The sequence below is a fragment of the Zea mays genome, chromosome 10 (assembly GCF_902167145.1).
Source record: "Zea mays cultivar B73 chromosome 10, Zm-B73-REFERENCE-NAM-5.0, whole genome shotgun sequence".
NCBI classification, from domain to species: domain Eukaryota; kingdom Viridiplantae; phylum Streptophyta; class Magnoliopsida; order Poales; family Poaceae; genus Zea; species Zea mays.
This window is the reverse complement of record NC_050105.1, coordinates 113,371,019-113,390,264: the sequence shown is the minus strand read 5'-3', so window position 1 is coordinate 113,390,264 and position 19,246 is coordinate 113,371,019.

Below are 19,246 nucleotides of genomic sequence, written 5' to 3'. Positions count from 1 at the left end.
GATGATATTATATTTGGGTCTACTAACGAATCTACATGTGAGGAATTTAGTAGGATCATGACACAGAAATTCGAGATGTCGATGATGGGGGAGTTGAAGTACTTCTTGGGATTTCAAGTGAAGCAACTCCAAGAGGGCACCTTCATTAGCCAAACGAAGTATATTCAAGACATTCTAAACAAGTTTGGGATGAAGGATGCCAAGCCCATCAAGACACCCATGGGAACCAATGGACATCTCGACCTCGACACGGGAGGTAAATCCGTAGATCAAAAGGTATTACCGGTCGATGATAGGTTCTTTACACTATTTATGTGCATCTCGACCAGACATTATACTTTCCGTATGCATGTGTGCAAGATTCCAAGCCGACCCTAAGGAAGCTCACCTTACGGCCGTGAAACGAATCTTGAGATATTTAGTTTATACTCCTAAGTTTGGGCTTTGGTACCCTCGGGGATCCACATTTGATTTAATTGGTTATTCGGATGCCGATTGGGCGGGGTGTAAAATTAATAGAAAGAGCACATCGGGGACTTGCCAGTTCTTGGGAAGGTCTCTGGTGTCTTGGGCTTCAAAGAAGCAAAATTTCGTAGCTCTTTCTACCGCCGAAGCCGAGTATATTGCTGCAGGCCATTGTTGCGCGCAATTGCTTTGGATGAGGCAAACCCTTAGGGACTATGGTTACAAATTAACCAAAGTTCCTCTTCTATGTGATAATGAGAGTGCAATCCGCATGGCGGATAATCCCGTTGAGCATAGCCGCACTAAACACATAGCCATTCGGTATCATTTTCTAAGGGATCACCAACAAAAGGGAGATATCGAGATTGCATATATTAACACCAAGGAACAATTAGCCGATATCTTTACCAAGTCATTAGATGAACAAACTTTCAACAAACTTAGGCATGAGCTAAATATTCTTGATTCTCGGAATTTCTTTTGATGTTTTGCACACATAGCTCATTAATATACCTTTGATCATGTCTCTTTTATATGCTATGACTAATGTGTTTTCAAGTGTATTTCAAACCAAGTCATAGATTGAAAGGGAATTAGAGTCTTCGGCGAAGACAAGCTTCCACTCCACTCCATCGAAATGACTCATCCTTCGCCGTCGCTCCGCACCACTCTCCGTCTTTGGTATAATCTTCACTCATATTATTGTTTGCCAAAGAGGGAGAAAGTAGTTATAAGGGCTCATATTTCACTCAAGTATCCGTTTTTGGTGATTCATGCCAAAGGGGGAGAAAGTATTACCCCAAAGCAAAAGGACCGCACCACCACCAATTTTCAAAATTTGAGTTAAGAAAAGGTTTTGAAATAATGAATTTTTCAATTGGTATCTTAGTTTTAATAGAATTTCAAATTGGGTTCCCCTCTTCAAAAACTAGCATCTAAAACCCTCTTGAACACTAAGAGGAGGATTTTATTGAGGTGGAGTTTTGTTTAGTCAAAGAAAAAACATTTGAAACAGGGGGAGAAAAATTCAAATCTTGAAAATGCTTATCTTATTCATTTACCTTTGACTATTTGCAAAAGACTTTGAAAAGAATTTACAAAAGAATTTGCAAAACAAAACAAGTGGTGCAAGCGTGGTCCAAAATCTTGATATGAAAAGAAAGCTATCCATGCATATCTAGTAGAAATATTTATTGGTTTCATTCCAAGCAACATTTGCGCTTACATTATACAAACTAGTGCAATTATGCACTTCTATATTTGCTTTGGTTTGTGTTGGCATCAATCACCAAAAAGGGGAGATTGAAAGGGAAATAGGCTTACACCTTTCCCTAAATTAATTTTGGTGGTTGAATTGCCCAACACAAATAATTGGACTAACTAGTTTGCTCTAGTCTATAAGTTTTACAGGTGCCAAAGGTTCACAATAAGCCAATAAAAAGACCAAGAAAAGGTTCAAACAAATAGAGCAAAAGACAACCCAAAGGCACCCTGATCTGGCGCACCGGACTGTCCGGTGCACCAGGGAACTCGAAGCTGAACTTGCCACCTTCAGGAAAATGGGAGGCCGCTCCGCTATAATTCACCGGACTGTCCGGTGTGCCAGCGGAGCAACGGCTACTTCGCGCCAACGGTCGACTGCAACCGCATTAAATGCGTTATAGTGTGCGCCAGAGTCAGAGCACGCGCAGGAGGCGCACCGGACAGTCTACAGGACCTGTCCGGTGCACCACCTGTCGGGGACCATAATTAGGGGTACCCTCAAGACGCCTAATTCTCAGCTGGTAACCCCCATCAGCATAAAGCTGCAAAGGCCTGATGGGTACGATTAAGTCAGGGATCAGTCCACACGAGTGACTCGATCACGCTTCACCCGAGCCTAGCCTCGGCTAAGGGCAGCCGACCTCGAGAGACTTCCGTCTCGCCCGAGGCCCCCTTTTTATGGCGGACACATCACCGGCTCACCCGAGGCCTTGGCTTCGCTCAGAAGCAACCTTGACTAAATCGCCACACCGACTGACCAAATTGCAGGGGCATTTAACGCAAAGGTGGCCTGACACCTTCATCCTGACACGCGCCCCCGGCAGAGCCGAAGTGACCGCCGTCACTCCACCGCTCCACTGGCCAGTCTGACAGAAGGACAGCGCCGCCTGCGCCACTCTAACTGCAGTGCCACTCGACAGAGTGAGTCTGACAGGCAGTCAGGCCTTGCCAAAGGCACCACGGCGAACTCCGCCCCGCCCGACCCCAGGGCTCGGACTCGGGCTAAGACCCGGAAGACGGCGAACTCCGCTCCGCCCGACCCCAGGGCTCGGACTCGGGCTAAGACCCGGAAGACGGCGAACTCCGCTCCGCCCGACCCCAGGGCTCGGACTCGGGCTAAGACCCGGAAGACGGCGAACTCCGCTCCGCCCGACCCCAGGGCTCGGACTCGGGCTAAGACCCGGAAGACGACGAAACTCCGCTCCGCCCGACCCCAGGGCTCGGACTCGGGCTAAGACCCGGAAGACGACGAAACTCCGCCTTGCCCGACCCCAGGGCTCGGACTCCGCCCTGGCCTCGGCCGAACGACTTCTGCCTTGCCCGACCCCATGGCTCGGGCTCGGCCACGGCAACGGAAGGCAGACTCAACCTCGGCTTCGGAGGAACCCCCACGTCGCCCTGCCTAGGGCACAGACCGCCACGTCAACAGGAAGCGCCATCATCATCCTACCCCGAATCGACTCGGGTCACGGAGAACAAGACCGGCGTCCCATCCGGCCAGCTCCGCCGGAGGGGCAATGATGGCGCTCCACAAGCTCTATGACGACGGCGGCCCCCAGCTCTCTTACGGAAGCAGGACGACGTCAGCAGGGACTCGACCGCTCCAACAGCTGTCCCTCCGCCAGGCTCCGCCGCACCTCCGACAGCCACGACATCACGCCAGCAGGGTGCCCAGATCTCTCCGGCTGCCACATTGGCATGTACCTAGGGCGCTAGCTCTCCCTCCGCTAGACACGTAGCACTCTGCTACACCCCCCATTGTACACCTGGATCCTCTCCTTACGACTATAAAAGGGAGGACCAGGGCCTTCTTAGAGAAGGTTGGCCGCGCGGGACCGAGGACGGGACAGGCGCTCTCTTAGGGCCGCTCGCTTCCCTCACCCGCGTGGACGCTTGTAACCCCCCTACTGCAAGCGCACCTGACCTGGGCGCGGGACGAACACGAAGGCCGCGGGACTTCCACCTCTCTCACGCTCGACTCCGGCCACCTCGCCTCTCCCCCCTTCGCGCTCGCCCACGCGCTCGACCCATCTGGGCTGGGGCACGCAGCACACTCACTCGTCGGCTTAGGGACCCCCCTGTCTCGAAACGCCGACAGTTGGCGCGCCAGGTAGGGGCCTGCTGCGTGCTGACGAACAGCTCCCCGTCAAGCTCCAGATGGGCAGTCTCCAGCAACCTCTCCGGCCCGGGACGGTGCTTCGTTTCGGGACTCTTGAGTTCATGTCCTTCGACGGCAGCTACGACATGATACTTCTTCCACCGCCGCGCGACTACGACAATGGCGGCCGACAACCCGCCCGCCGGCGGCGGAATCGACGACGTCTTCCCCGCGTGGTGGAAGGGCAACATTCGGGCTCGCTCCGTTCTCTCCCCCGCCAACGGAGGAGGAGGCGGGGCCGTCAAGGCCAGGTGGGAGGCCGCGCTTCGTCGGCCGTCGAGCGAATCGATGCCCCCGACGCCCCGACGAAAGGCACGCCGGACGTCGACCTCGCGTTCAAGACGGAGGCAAGCGCCGTCCCCCCGCGGCACGCTGACCCCGAGCAAGAAGACGACGCCGGCGCGCTCGCGGAAAGCCTGCAGGACGTCGCCCTCGAACCAGAGTTGACGGTGCAACCAGTCCCCGATGTGACTACGTCGCTCCTCGTCGACAAAAAGGTACCTACTAACTCCCATCTTGCGTCATTTCGACTCGGCCTCAACCCGCCAAACGACCTCGTTTTGGCGGGCGCTCTCATTGAGGCGAGTGCAACCCCACTGAGGTTCCGTATGCGGTCGCCTTGGGACCGACTGACGGACGTCTCGACCTACGGGCCCTCTGGGTCCGAGGAAGATGACGATCCCAGCATCGCTTGGGATTTCTCCGGACTTGGCAACCCCAGTGCCGTGCGGGACTTCATGACCGCATGTGACTACTGCCTATCCGACTGTTCCGATGGAAGCCGCAGCCTTGGCGACGAGAGCTGCGGCCCAAGCCGCGAATGTTTCCACGTCGAGCTAGGGGATCCCTCCGAAGGCAACCATCTTGGCATGCCGGAGGACGGTGATCTCCCTAGGCCGGTGCCTCGCGCCGACATCCCACGGGAGCTAGCTGTGGTCCCCGCTCCGGCGGGGGGTTACGACCCACAACTCGAGCAAGTCCGCGAGGCGCAGGCCAGGCTCAACGAGGGAACAGGAGCGCTTGAGCCGATCCGTCGGGACGTCGGACAAGCATGGGTGGGCCAACCCCTGCCCGGAGAAATACGTCACTTGCCCCAAGGTCTCCAGCACCGCGTCGCCAACGATGTCAGGATCAGGCCGCCGCCCGCATCCAGCGGGGTTGGTCAGAACCTGGCAACCGCAGCAATGCTCATCCGCGCGATGCCGGAGCCGTCAACCACCGAGGGTCGGCGAATCCAGGGAGAACTCAAGAATCTCCTGGAAGGCGCTGCGGCCCGGCGGGCCGAGAGCACTGCCTCCCGAAGGCAAGGTTATCCCTCGGAACCTCATGCCGCGACTTCCCGATTCATGCGGGAAGCCTCGGTCTACACCGGGCGCACGCGCAACACCGCGCCTGTGGCCCCGGGCCACCTCGGCAACGAGCACCATCGACGCGACCGTCGGGCTCACCTCGACGAAAGGGTGCGCCGAGGCTACCACCCCAGGCGTGGGGGGCGCTACGACAGCGGGGAGGATCGGAGTCCCTCGCCCGAACCACCCGGTCCGCAGGCCTTCAGTCGGGCCATCCGACGGGCGCCATTCCCGACCCGGTTCCGACCCCCGACTACTATCACGAAGTACTCGGGGGAAACGAGACCGGAACTGTGGCTCGCGGACTACCGCCTTGCCTGCCAACTGGGTGGAACGGACGACGACAACCTCATCATCCATAACCTCCCCCTGTTCCTCTCCGACACTGCTCGCGCCTGGTTGGAGCACCTGCCTCCGGGGCAGATCTCCAACTGGGACGACTTGGTCCAAGCCTTCGCTGGCAATTTCCAGGGCACATACGTGCGCCCCGGGAATTCTTGGGACCTTCGAAGCTGCCGGCAACAGCCGGGGGAGCCGCTTCGGGACTACATCCGGCGATTCTCGAAGCAGCGCACCGAGCTGCCCAACATCACCGACTCGAATGTCATCGGCGCGTTCCTCGCCGGCACCACTTGCCGCGACCTGGTGAGCAAGCTGGGTCGCAAAACCCCCACCAGGGCGAGCGAGCTGATGGACATCGCCACCAAGTTCGCCTCTGGCCAGGAGGCGGTCGAGGCTATCTTCCGAAAGGACAAGCAGCCCCAGGGCCGCCCATCGGAAGAAGCTCCCGAGGCGTCTGCTCCGCGCGGCGCCAAGAAGAAAGGCAAGAAGAAGTCGCAATCGAAACGCGACGCCGCTGACGCGGACCTTGTCGCCGCCGCCGAGTATAAGAACCCTCGGAAGCCCCCCGGAGGTGCAAACCTCTTCGACAAGATGCTCAAGGAGCCGTGCCCCTACCATCAGGGGCCCGTCAAGCACACCCTCGAGGAGTGCGTTATGCTTCGGCGTCACTTCCATAGGGCCGGGCCACCCGCCGAGGGTGGCAGGACCCGCGACGACGGCAAGAACAAAGATCACCTAGCAGGAGAATTCCCCGAGGTCCGCGACTGCTTCATGATCTATGGAGGGCATGCGGCGAATACCTCGGCTCGGCACCGCAAGCAAGAGCGCCGGGAGGTCTGCTCGGTGAAGGTGGCGGCGCTAGTCTACCTAGACTGGTCCGACAAGCCCATCACTTTCGACCAGGCCGACCACCCCGATCATGTGCCGAGCCCGGGGAAATACCCGCTCGTCGTCGACCCCGTTGTCGGCGATGTCAGGCTCACCAAGGTCCTGATGGATGGGGGCAGCTGCCTCAACATCATCTACGCCGAGACCCTCAAGCTCCTGCGCGTCGATCTGTCCTCCGTCCGAGCAGGCGCTGCGCCCTTCCACGGGATCATCCCTAGGAAGCGCGTCCAGCCCCTCGGGCGACTCGACCTCCCCGTCTGCTTCGGGACACCCTCCAACTTCCGAAGGGAGACCCTGACGTTCGAGGTGGTCGGGTTCCGAGGAACCTACCACGCCGTGCTAGGGAGGCCATGCTACGCGAAGTTCATGGCCGTCCCCAACTACACCTACTTGAAGCTCAAGATGCCGGGCCCCAACGGGGTCATCACCGTCGGCCCCACGTACAAACACGCGTTCGAATGCGACGTGGAGTGCGTGGCGTACGCCGAGGCCCTCGCCGAGTCCGAGGCCCTCATCGCCGACCTGGAGAACCTCTCCAAGGAGGTGCCAGACGTGAAGCGCCACGCCGGCAACTTCGAGCCAGCGGAGACGGTCAAGGCCGTCCCTCTCGACCCCAGTGGCGACACCACCAAGCAGGTCCGGATCGGTTCCGGGCTCGACCCCAAATAGGAAGCAGTGCTCGTCGACTTTCTCCGCGCGAACGCCGACGTCTTTGCGTGGAGTCCCTCGGACATGCCCGACATACCGAGGGATGTCGCCGAGCACTCGCTGGATATTCGGGCCGGAGCCCGACCCGTCAGGCAGCCTCTGCGCCGATTCGACGAGGAGAAGCGCAGAGTGATTGGCGAAGAGATCCACAAGCTAATGGCAGCAGGGTTCATCAAAGAGGTATTCCATCCCGAATGGCTTGCCAACCCTGTGCTTGTGAGGAAGAAAGGGGGGAAATGGCGGATGTGTGTAGACTACACTGGTCTCAACAAAGCATGTCCGAAGGTTCCCTACCCTCTGCCTCGCATCGACCAAATCGTGGATTCCACCGCTGGGTGCGAAACCCTGTCCTTCCTCGATGCCTACTCAGGGTATCACCAGATCCGGATGAAAGAGTCCGACCAGCTCGCGACTTCTTTCATCACGCCGTTCGGCATGTACTGCTATGTCACCATGCCGTTCGGTTTGAGGAATGCGGGCGCGACGTATCAGCGGTGCATGAACCATGTGTTCGGCGAACACATCAGTCGCACAGTCGAGGCCGACGTCGATGACATCGTAGTCAAGACAAGGAAGGCTTCCGACCTCCTCTCCGACCTTGAAGTGACATTCCGGTGTCTCAAGGCGAAAGGAGTCAAGCTTAATCCTGAGAAGTGTGTCTTCGGGGTGCCCCGAGGCATGCTCCTAGGGTTCATCGTCTCCGAGCGAGGCATCGAAGCCAACCCGGAGAAGATCGCGGCCATCACCAGCATGGGACCCATCAAGGACTTAAAAGGGGTACAGAGGGTCATGGGATGCCTCGCGGCCCTGAGCCGCTTCATCTCACGCCTCGGCGAAAGAGGTCTGCCTCTGTACTGCCTCTTAAGGAAGGCCGATTGTTTCGCTTGGACCCCCGAGGCCGAGGAAGCCCTCGGCAACCTGAAGGCGCTCCTTACAAAGGCGCCTGTCTTGGTGCCCCCGGCGGACGGAGAAGCCCTCTTGGTCTACGTCGCCGCGACCACTCAGGTGGTTAGCGCCGCGATTGTGGTCGAAAGGCAAGAGGAAGGGCATGCAATGCCCGTTCAGAGGCCGGTCTACTTCATCAGCGAAGTGCTGTCCGAGACTAAGATCTGCTACCCGCAAGTTCAAAAGCTGCTGTATGCTGTGATCCTGACAAGGCGGAAGCTGCGACACTACTTCGAGTCTCATCCGGTAACTGTGGTGTCATCCTTCCCCCTGGGGGAGATCATCCAGTGCCGAGAGGCCTCGGGCAGGATCGCAAAGTGGGCGGTGGAAATCATGGGCGAAACGATCTCGTTCGCCCCTCGGAAGGCCATCAAGTCCCAGGTGTTGGCGGATTTCGTGGCCGAATGGGTCGACACCCAGCTGCCAACGACTCCGATCCAACCGGAGCTCTGGACCATGTTTTTCGACGGGTCGCTGATGAAGACGGGGGCCGGCGCAGGCCTGCTCTTCATCTCGCCCCTCGGAAAGCACTTGCGCTACGTGCTGTGCCTCCATTTCCCGGCGTCCCACAATGTGGCCGAGTACGAAGCTCTGGTCAACGGATTGCGGATCGCCATCGAGCTAGGGGTCAGACGCCTCGACGCCCGCGGTGATTCGCAGCTCGTCATCGACCAAGTCATGAAGAACTCCCACTGCCGCGACCCAAAGATGGAGGCCTACTGCGACGAGGTTCGGCGCCTGGAAGACAAGTTCTTCGGGCTCGAGCTCAACCACATCGCTCGGCGCTACAACGAAACCGCAGACGAGCTGGCTAAGATAGCCTCGGGGCGAACGACAGTCCCCCCGGACGTCTTCTCCCGGGATCTGCATCAACCCTCCGTCAAGCTCGACGACGCGCCCGAGCCCGAGGTACCCTCGGCTCAGCCCGAGGTACCCTCGGCACAGCCCGAGGTACCCTCGGCACAGCCCAAGGTACCCTCGGCCTCCGAGGGTGAGGCACTGAACGTCGAGGAAGGGCAGAGTGGGGCCACGCCAGATCAAGATTGGCAGGCCCCGTACCTGCAATATCTCCGTCGAGGAGAGCTACCCCTCGACCAAGTCGAGGCTCGGCGGGTAGCGCGACGCGCCAAGTCATTCGTCTTGCTGGGCGACGAAGAGGAGCTCTACCATCGCAGCCCCTCGGGCATCCTCCAGCGATGCATCTCCATCGCCGAAGGTCGGGAACTGCTGCAAGAAATACACTCGGGGGCTTGCGGCCACCACGCAGCGCCCCGAGCCCTTGTCGGAAATGCTTTCCGGCAAGGCTTCTACTGGCCAACGGCGGTGGCTGACGCCACTAGAATTGTCCGCACCTGCGAAGGGTGCCAATTCTATGCGAAGCGGACGCACCTGCCCGCTCAGGCTCTGCAGACAATACCCGTCACTTGGCCCTTCGCTGTATGGGGTCTGGACCTCGTCGGTCCCTTGCAGAAGGCGCCCGGGGGCTACACGCACCTGCTGGTCGCCATCGACAAATTCTCCAAGTGGATCGAGGTCCGACCTCTGAACAGCATCAGGTCCGAGCAGGCTGTGGCGTTCTTCACCAACATCATCCATCGCTTCGGGGTCCCGAACTCCATCATCACCGACAACGGCACCCAGTTCACCGGCAAAAAATTCTTGGATTTTTGCGAGGATCACCATATCCGGGTGGACTGGGCCGCCGTGGCTCATCCCATGTCGAATGGGCAAGTAGAGCGTGCCAACGGCATGATTCTACAAGGGCTCAAGCCTCGGATCTACAACGACCTCAACAAATTCGGCAAGCGATGGATGAAGGAACTCCCCTCGGTGGTCTGGAGCCTAAGGACGACGCCGAGTCGTGCCACGGGCTTCACACCGTTTTTCCTGGTCTACGGGGCTGAAGCTATCTTGCCCACTGACCTGGAATACGGCTCCCCGAGGGCGAGGGCCTACACCGAACAAAGCAACCAAGCTAGCCGAGAGGAATCGCTGGACCAGCTGGAGGAAGCTCGGGACAGGGCCTTACTACACTCGGCGCGGTACCAACAGTCCCTGCGACGCTACCACGCCCGAGGGGTCCGGTCCCGAGAACTCCAGGTGGGCGATCTGGTGCTTCGGCTGCGGCAAGACGCCCGAGGGAGGCACAAGCTCACGCCCCCCTGGGAAGGGCCATTCGTCATCGCCAAAGTTCTGAAGCCCGGAACATACAAGCTGGCCAACCATCAAGGCGAGATCTACGGCAACGCTTGGAACATCAAACAGCTACATCGCTTCTACCCTTAAGATGTTTTCAAGTTGTTCATATACCTCGCACCTACGCAAAGTTTAGTCGTCAAGGAAGGGTCGGCTTAGCCTCGGCAAAGCCCGACCCTCCCTCGGGGGCTAAAAGGGGGGAGACCCCCTCTGCGTCGAATTTTTCCTCGAAAAAGGATCTCTTTTTAGCAGGATTTCTTTCGTGCTTCTTAACTACTTCGGAAAGCGGATCCTGGAAACGACGGAGTACACGTAAGCAGCCAAGGCTGACCGAGCCGAGGGACTCCTACGCCTCCGGGATACGGATACCTCACTCATCACCTTCTGCGATAAGTAACTTGCGCTCGGATAAAGCGACTCCGTGGACCGAACAAGTCTTCACGTTCGGAAGCTCTCCTGCCGAAGCAGTCCTTCAAGCTTTCTCGACTAAGTCGGGGACAGGGCCTCATGGACGGGTGAAAGTACGCGTAAGCGGCAAGGCCGACCGAGCCGAGGGATTCCCACGCCTCTGGGATACGGATACCTCACTCGTCCCTTCCGCGAAAAGCAACTCTCGCTCACACAAACATCCCTGTTACCGACAGAGTCCAGATGCTCGAAACAAGAGGAAAAAAGGCGCAGCTTCGCAAGCGTGGCGAGGGTGTGTTTTTTCTGGCCTCGGCGGCCGCAGAAAGCACACGCTACAAGATGATCTGATCCTGCAGGCTCGGGTCTTCACGCTGAAGGGAGCCGTAGCACCCTCGGCATCGACGACGTCTTCAGCAAAGCCCGACCCAGCCTCGGGCGGCGACGCGGCCCAGCGACTCCTCCGGGAATCCGGCCCGAGCAAGCGGCTCGACCGGTTACCCCTGGGGCCTCGGTCAACCGGCTTCCAAGGGCGCCAGCCCGACCCGAGGTCTCGACTGATCGACTTCGGCGTCGGCTCCGCTGACGGACAACACGGCTAGGCTCCGGCCAACCAGGTTCCCATTCTCGAGCCAACTCCGCCTCTGTTCATACTGATATCGCTACCCCTGGCCTCGGTCCACCGAAGGGCAGCCGAGGGGTCTCTTTAACTAAGCTAGAGGAACCCCAGACAACAAGGCCGAACGGGCCGAGGGATTCCTACGCCTCCAGGATACGGATACCTCACCCGTCACCTTGACACGGGGCGACTCATGCTTGGTAAAGCGGTTCAGATAATCAACAGGCGAGACTTAGTGCTCGAAAATGAGGAAAAAACACGGCTCCGTGCCGAAATTACATGCATGTTCAGGCCCCGACAGCCACAATGAACAAAAAACACTGGCATTCGAGATGCCACTACCAACGGAACTCCGGTTCCCACCTCCGCAGGTACGAACAACCCCCCTCCGAGGGGGAAGGCCTGCGGAGTAACTGAAGAACGATGAGCGGCTCGCTGCCGCCCGTTCCAACCGCGACGACAACCACCCCTGCCCTAGACAGCGAAGCGGCTTAGGCAGCAGCTTTGGGGTAGGTGTCACGGCAGGAGGACTCCCCCCCGCTGAGGACGAGAACCAGCCATTCAGGCAGGGAGACGGAGATCCAGGGCCACTAGCGCCCTACATATCCCGGCATGGCTGGAGGAAGTCTCCGTGGGGCTCAAGGACGCCCTTCACCCCCGGGCGCGGGGGGAAGAAAAGGGCAGCCGACCCACGCGGGGGCGGCCCCCCGACTCGCCTCATCTTCCATCTTGGCCTGGATGACGAAAACCCTTGAGGCCGAGGGAGGAGTAGAGGCCGCGGCCTGGCCCGCTTCCCCCACCGTCGAACTAGAGGTCACCATCTTGGGTGGCCACCGGTGGCGGAGCGTGGCCAGGCTGCGTGATGAAAATCCTTGAAGCCGAACGATGGCTGAGAGGTACCAACTCCCATGGAGTTGTGTTCCTCCAACGAGGAGGCGGAGAGGCGGCGGATACCCCCCATCCGGGGGCTTGAAAGATGGGAAGACACGGCGCTTAAGGGAGGAAGAAGACATGGTTGCCTTCCGAAAGGAGTCTCCCTCCTTTTAAAGGCAACTCTCCCTACGTGCGCCCCCAGGCGCCACGGGCTGAGTCTTCTCCAACACGCTCCAAGGCCCTCCCCTGCGACTCGGGGGCTGGGTCCCGCATGTCATGCAAGCCGGCTCAGGGCAGAAGAAGCCGAACCGCCGCGCGTGGTGCGCACGACCGTCCAGCGGTTACAAGCGACCCCCCATTTCCGCCCAGACCAACGGGCAGAAGGGGCGGGCAGCCATGCAGGCGGCATGCAACCGCGCCAGATGGACGCGCTTCTCCAACTTCTGACACGCCAGCTTGGGAACCCAGGCCCACGCGTCGAGCAACCGGCGCGCCAGTTGCTGCATGCAAGCAACCGCACCGCCACTTGTGCCACCATCGCGCCTCTTCGGTTGCGGAGCCAATGCCGCGACTCGAGGCGACCCAACAGCGCCAGCCTGGCGCGTCGGTCAAAGCGACCGAAAGAGGGCCAGCAGTAATAGCGGTGGCAGGCGGGCGGGCGCAGCAGTCACGTCGTCAGCCAGGCTCACGTCCCATCCTGGGACAGCAAGAGAGCCTCCTCTCACGGCGTGGAGACGGTGCACCCGTGACCCGTTCCTCGAACGGATCGCACGCGCGCAACGGCCGCCCCGCCAACCATTCGCCCCGTCGCATTAACTCCGCGGCGGGACACGCGGCGCCTCTGGCAGGAGGAGCGCGCGACGCTTCACCTTCGCCGTAATAATCGCGTCAGAAAAGGTACGCCACGTCGTCTGATTTCGTATCCTTTTCTGTTTTCCTCTTTCTCTATCTCTTGCAACAGGGACCGGGAAAGGGGGATACCCCGAAAGGGATCCTTCTCCGCGAAGGAACCGGGCTCCGAGCCCCCCACTACTGATCAGGGGTTCGAAGGCTGGCCCTCCGAAGGGTTCAACAGCCGCCTCAGATCGCGTGGGCCCGACACCCACTACTGGTCAGGGGTTCGAAGGCCAGCCCCCCGAAGGGTTCCATGGCCGCCTCAGGCTACTCGGGCTCCACGCCCATTACTGATCAGGGGTTCGAAGGCTGGCCCCCGAAGGGTTCACAGTCGCCTCAGACACCGAGCGAGGGATGACCAGGGGTACGTTCGATACATAACCAAGGCTCGGGCTGCGCTCCCGAGGTACCCTAGGACATTTCCGAGACCAGCGGGAACGATCTTGTAACGGAATCCCATCGGAGGGAGGCATCGAGCCCTCGGACCCCGTCGCCAGGGGACCGGGTCCGGCAAATCACCCGCAGGTACTTTTGGGCGTGCCTCTGGGCCCCTAGCCGACCCCCAACGAACGGGGCACGGACGTCCACTCGGATTACCCGCTTGCAGCTCACCGGAGACACCATGTTCGGTGCCCATCGAGGGTAGCATGGCGCACTCCCCCCCTCCTCCTTGCGAAAAGGCGACGTAGGGGCGTATGTAAAAAGTCGAGTCTGTCCCTGATCGCCCTCTCGCCCTGTGCAGAGGCTCGGGGGCTGCTCTCGCAAAAACCGGCTCCGGCCAAATCGTTGACAGCGTCAACATACCAGCCCGAGAGCTTGGACCCCAACCGTGCACCCGGGCTACGGCCAGTTCGCATGAGGGAACGACCAGACCAGCCGAAGCATTGCGCGAGGTATTAAGACCTCGAAGGAGTGTAACCACTCCTCCGAGGCCTCGGGGGCTACACCCGGCGGGTGCGCTCGCGCGCACCCACCGGAACGAAATGCAACCGAGAAAGGCTGGTCCCCTTGCAAAAAAGTGCGACAAAAGCCTCCAAGCGAGTGCTAACACTCCCTTCGAGGCTCGGGGGCTACTGTCGGGGACCATAATTAGGGGTACCCTCAAGACGCCTAATTCTCAGCTGGTAACCCCCATCAGCATAAAGCTGCAAAGGCCTGATGGGTACGATTAAGTCAGGGATCAGTCCACACGAGTGACTCGATCACTCTTCACCCGAGCCTAGCCTCGGCCAAGGGCAGCCGACCTCGAGAGACTTCTGTCTCGCCCGAGGCCCCCTTTTTATGGCGGACACATCACCGGCTCGCCCGAGGCCTTGGCTTCGCTCAGAAGCAACCTTGACTAAATCGCCACACCGACTGACCAAATTGCAGGGGCATTTAACGCAAAGGTGGCCTGACACCTTCATCCTGACACGCGCCCCCCGCAGAGCCGAAGTGACCGCCGTCACTCCACCGCTCCACTGGCCAGTCTGACAGAAGGACAGCGCCGCCTGCGCCACTCCGACTGCAGTGCCACTCGACAGAGTGAGTCTGACAGGCAGTCAGGCCTTGCCAAAGGCACCACGGCGAACTCCGCCCCGCCCGACCCTAGGGCTCGGACTCGGGCTAAGACCCGGAAGACGGCGAACTCCGCTCCGCCCGACCCCAGGGCTCGGACTCGGGCTAAGACCCGGAAGACGGCGAACTCCGCTCCGCCCGACCCCAGGGCTCGGACTCGGGCTAAGACCCGGAAGACGGCGAACTCCGCTCCGCCCGACCCTAGGGCTCGGACTCGGGCTAAGACCCGGAAGACGGCGAACTCCGCTCCGCCCGACCCCAGGGCTCGGACTCGGGCTAAGACCCGGAAGACGACGAAACTCCGCTCCGCCCGACCCCAGGGCTCGGACTCGGGCTAAGACCCGGAAGACGACGAAACTCCGCCTCGCCCGACCCCAGGGCTCGGACTCCGCCCTGGCCTCGGCCGAACGACTTCCGCCTCGCCCGACCCCATGGCTCGGGCTCGGCCACGGCAACGGAAGGCAGACTCAACCTCGGCTTCGGAGGAACCCCCACGTCGCCCTGCCTAGGGCACAGACCGCCACGTCAACAGGAAGCGCCATCATCATCCTACCCCGAATCGACTCGGGTCACGGAGAACAAGACCGGCGTCCCATCCGGCCAGCTCCGCCGGAGGGGCAATGATGGCGCTCCACAAGCTCTATGACGACGGCGGCCCCCAGCTCTCTTACGGAAGCAGGACGACGTCAGCAGGGACTCGACCGCTCCAACAGCTGTCCCTCCGCCAGGCTCCGCCGCACCTCCGACAGCCACGACATCACGCCAGCAGGGTGCCCAGATCTCTCCGGCTGCCACATTGGCATGTACCTAGGGCGCTAGCTCTCCCTCCAATAGACACGTAGCACTCTACTACACCCCCCATTGTACACCTGGATCCTCTCCTTGCGACTATAAAAGGGAGGACCAGGGCCTTCTTAGAGAAGGTTGGCCGCGCGGGACCGAGGACGGGACAGGCGCTCTCTTAGGGCCGCTCGCTTCCCTCACCCGCGTGGACGCTTGTAACCCCCCTACTGCAAGCGCACCTGACCTGGGCGCGGGACGAACACGAAGGCCGCGGGACTTCCACCTCTCTCACGCTCGACTCCGGCCACCTCGCCTCTCCCCCCTTCGCGCTCGCCCACGCGCTCGACCCATCTGGGCTGGGGCACGCAGCACACTCACTCGTCGGCTTAGGGACCCCCCTGTCTCGAAACGCCGACACCACCGGACAGCCCAGAGGCCCCACCAGTCAGAGCTCCAACGGTCATAACCTAATGGCCGGCTGACGTGGCTGACGCATCGGACAGTGTCCGGTGCGCCATGCGACAGTAGCCCTCCAACGGCCACTTTTGGTGGTTGGGGCTATAAATACTCCAACCACCCCACATTCAATAGCATCCAAGTTTTTCACCTTCAACACATTACAAGAGCTATAGCATTCAATTCTAGACACAACCAAAGAGATCAAATCCTCTCCCAAGTCCGGAATCACTCCAAATCAAATAGTGACTAGAGAGAGCGACATTTGTGTTCATTTGAGCCCTTGCGCTTGGATTGCTTCTTTTCTTTCTCATACTTTCTTGTGATCAAACTCAATTGTAACCGAGGCAAGAGACACCAATGGTGTGGTGATCCTTACGGGAACTTTGTGTTCCGTTTGATTGAGAAGAGAAGCTCACTCGGTCTAAGTGACCGTTTGAGAGAGGGATAGGGTTGAAAGAGACCCGGTCTTTGTGACCACCTCAACAGAGAGTAGGTTTGCAAGAACCGAACCTCGGTAATACAAATCATCGTGTCTCACTCTTTATTTGCCCGCAATTTGTTTTTCACCCTCTCTCTCGGACTCGTTCATATTTCTAACGCTAACCCGGCTTGTAGTTGTGCTTAAGTTTATAAATTTCAGATTCGCCCTATTCACCCCCCTTCTAGGTGACTTTCAATTGGTATCGAAGCCCAGTGCTTCATTAGAGCCTAACCGCTCGAAGTGATGTCGGGAGCATCCGCCAAGAGGGAGATCGGGACCGGCGAGAAGCCCGCCACAAGCCATGGGAAGGCTCCATCCGGGGAGTCCGTCAACAAGGTGAAGGGATCCTCTTCACACAACAAGTCGGGTCGGAGCGGTGACAAGAAGAATAAGATGAGGAAGGTGGTCTACTACGAGATCGACTCCTCGTCGCCATCCACCTCCGGCTCCGACACTCCGTCCGTAAACTTCTAAGCGCCATGAGCGCAAGAAGTTTAGTAAGATTCCCCTACGCTATCCTCGCATTTTCAAACGTACTCCATTACTTTCTGTCCCATTAGGCAAACCACCTATGTTTGATGGTGAATATTATAATATATGGAGTGATAAAATGAGGCATCATCTAACCTCACTCCACACTAGCATTTGGTATGTTGTTGAGATTGGAGTATAGGTACCATCACCGGGGGATGAAGACTATGATTCGGACGAGGTCGCCCAAATCTGGCACTTCAACTCTCAAGCCACCACTATACTCCTCGCCTCTCTAAGTCGAGAGGAGTATAACAAAGTGCAAGGGTTAAAGAGCGCCAAGGAGATTTGGGATGTACTCAAGACCGCACACGAAGGAGATGAGATGACCAAAATCACCAAGCGGGAGACGATCGAGGGGGAGCTCGGTCGGTTCTGACTCAACCAAGGCGAGGACCCTCAAGCCATGTACAACCGCTTGAAGACCTTGGTGAACCAAGTGCGCAACCTCGGGAGCACAAAATGGGATGACCATGAAATGGTCAAGGTTATTCTTAGAACACTTGTTTTTCTTAACCCTACGTAATTTCAATTAATTCGGGGTAATCCTAGATACACACTAATGTCTCTCGAGGAAGTGATAGGAAATTTTGTGAGCTTTGAGTTGATGATCAAAGGCTCAAAGAAAATCATTGAGCTAGATGGTCCCTCCACACCTGAAGCACAACCAGTCGCATTCATGGCAACGGAGGAGAAAAAGGAGGAGTCTACATCAAGTAGACAACCCATCGACGCCTCTAAGCTCGACAATGAGGAGATGGCGCTCATCATCAAAAGCTTCCGCCAAATCCTCAAGCAAAGGAGGGGGAAGGACTACAAATCCCACTCCAAGAAAGTGTGCTACAAGTGTGGTAAGCCCGGTCACTTTATTGCAAAATGTCCACTATCTAGTGACAGTGACAGGGGCGATGACAAGAAGGGAAAGAGAAGAGAAAAGAAGAGATACTACAAGAAGAAGGGCGGCAATGCCCATGTGTGTCGCGAGTGGGACTCCGACGAGAGCTCCTCCGACTCCTCCTCCGACGAGGACGCCGCCAACATCGCCGTCACCAAGGGACTCCTCTTCCCCAACGTCGGCCACAAGTGCCTCATGGCAAAGGACGACAAAAGGAAGAATGTAAAATCAAGATCATCCACTAAATATGCAACCTCTAGTGATGAGGATAATTGTAGTGATGAGGAGGATAATTTGCGTACCCTTTTTGCCAACCTAAACATGCAACAAAAGGAAAAATTAAATGAATTAATTAGTGCTATTCATGAAAAGGATGAACTCTTGGACTCCCAAGAGGACTTCCTAATTAAGGAAAATAAGAAGCATGTTAAGGTTAAAAATGCTTACGCTCTAGAAGTAGAAAAATGTGAAAAACTATCTAGTGAGCTAAGCACTTGCCATGATATTATTGCCAACCTTAGAAATGAGAATGCTAGTTTAATTGCTAAGGTTGATTCAAATGTTTGCGATGTTTCAATTCCCAATCTTAGAGATGATAATGTTAAATTACTTGCTAAGATTGAAGAATTAAATGTTTCTCTCGCTAGCCTTAGAAATGAAAATGAAAAATTAATTGCTAAGGCTAAAGATTTAGATGTTTGCAATGTTACAATTTCCAATCTTAGAAATAAAAATGATATTTTACATGCTAAGATTGTTGAACTAAAATCTTTCAAACTCTCTACATCCACTGCTGAGCACGTTTCCATTTGTACTAGATGTAGAGATATTAATGTTGATGCTATTCATGATCACCTAGCCTTAATTAAGAAACAAAATGATCACATATCTCAACTTAATGCTAAGATTAATGAGCATGACTTAGAAAATGAAAATTTTAAATTTGCTAGAAGCATGCTCTATAGTGGGAGACACCCTGGCATCAAGGATGGCATTGGCTTCCAAAAGGGAGACAATGTCAAACTTAATGCCCCTCCTAAAAGATTGTCAAACTTTGTTAAGGGCAAGGCTCCCATGCCTCAGGATAACGAGGGTTACATTTTGTACCCTGCCGGTTATCCCGAGCACAAGATTAGGAGAATTCACTCTAGGAAGTCTCACTCTGGCCCTAATCATGCTTTCATGTATAAGGGTGAGACATCTAGCTCTAGGCAATCAACCCGTGCTAAATTGCCTAAGAAGAAAACTCCTATTGCATCAAATGATTCTAACATTTCATTTAAAACTTTTGATGCTTCTTATGTTTTAACTAACAAATCCGACAAAGTAGTTGCCAAATATGTTGGGGGCAAACACAAGGGATCAAAGACTTGTGTTTGGGTACCCCAAAGTTCTTGTATATAATGTCAAAGGACCCAAAACCGTTTGGGTACCT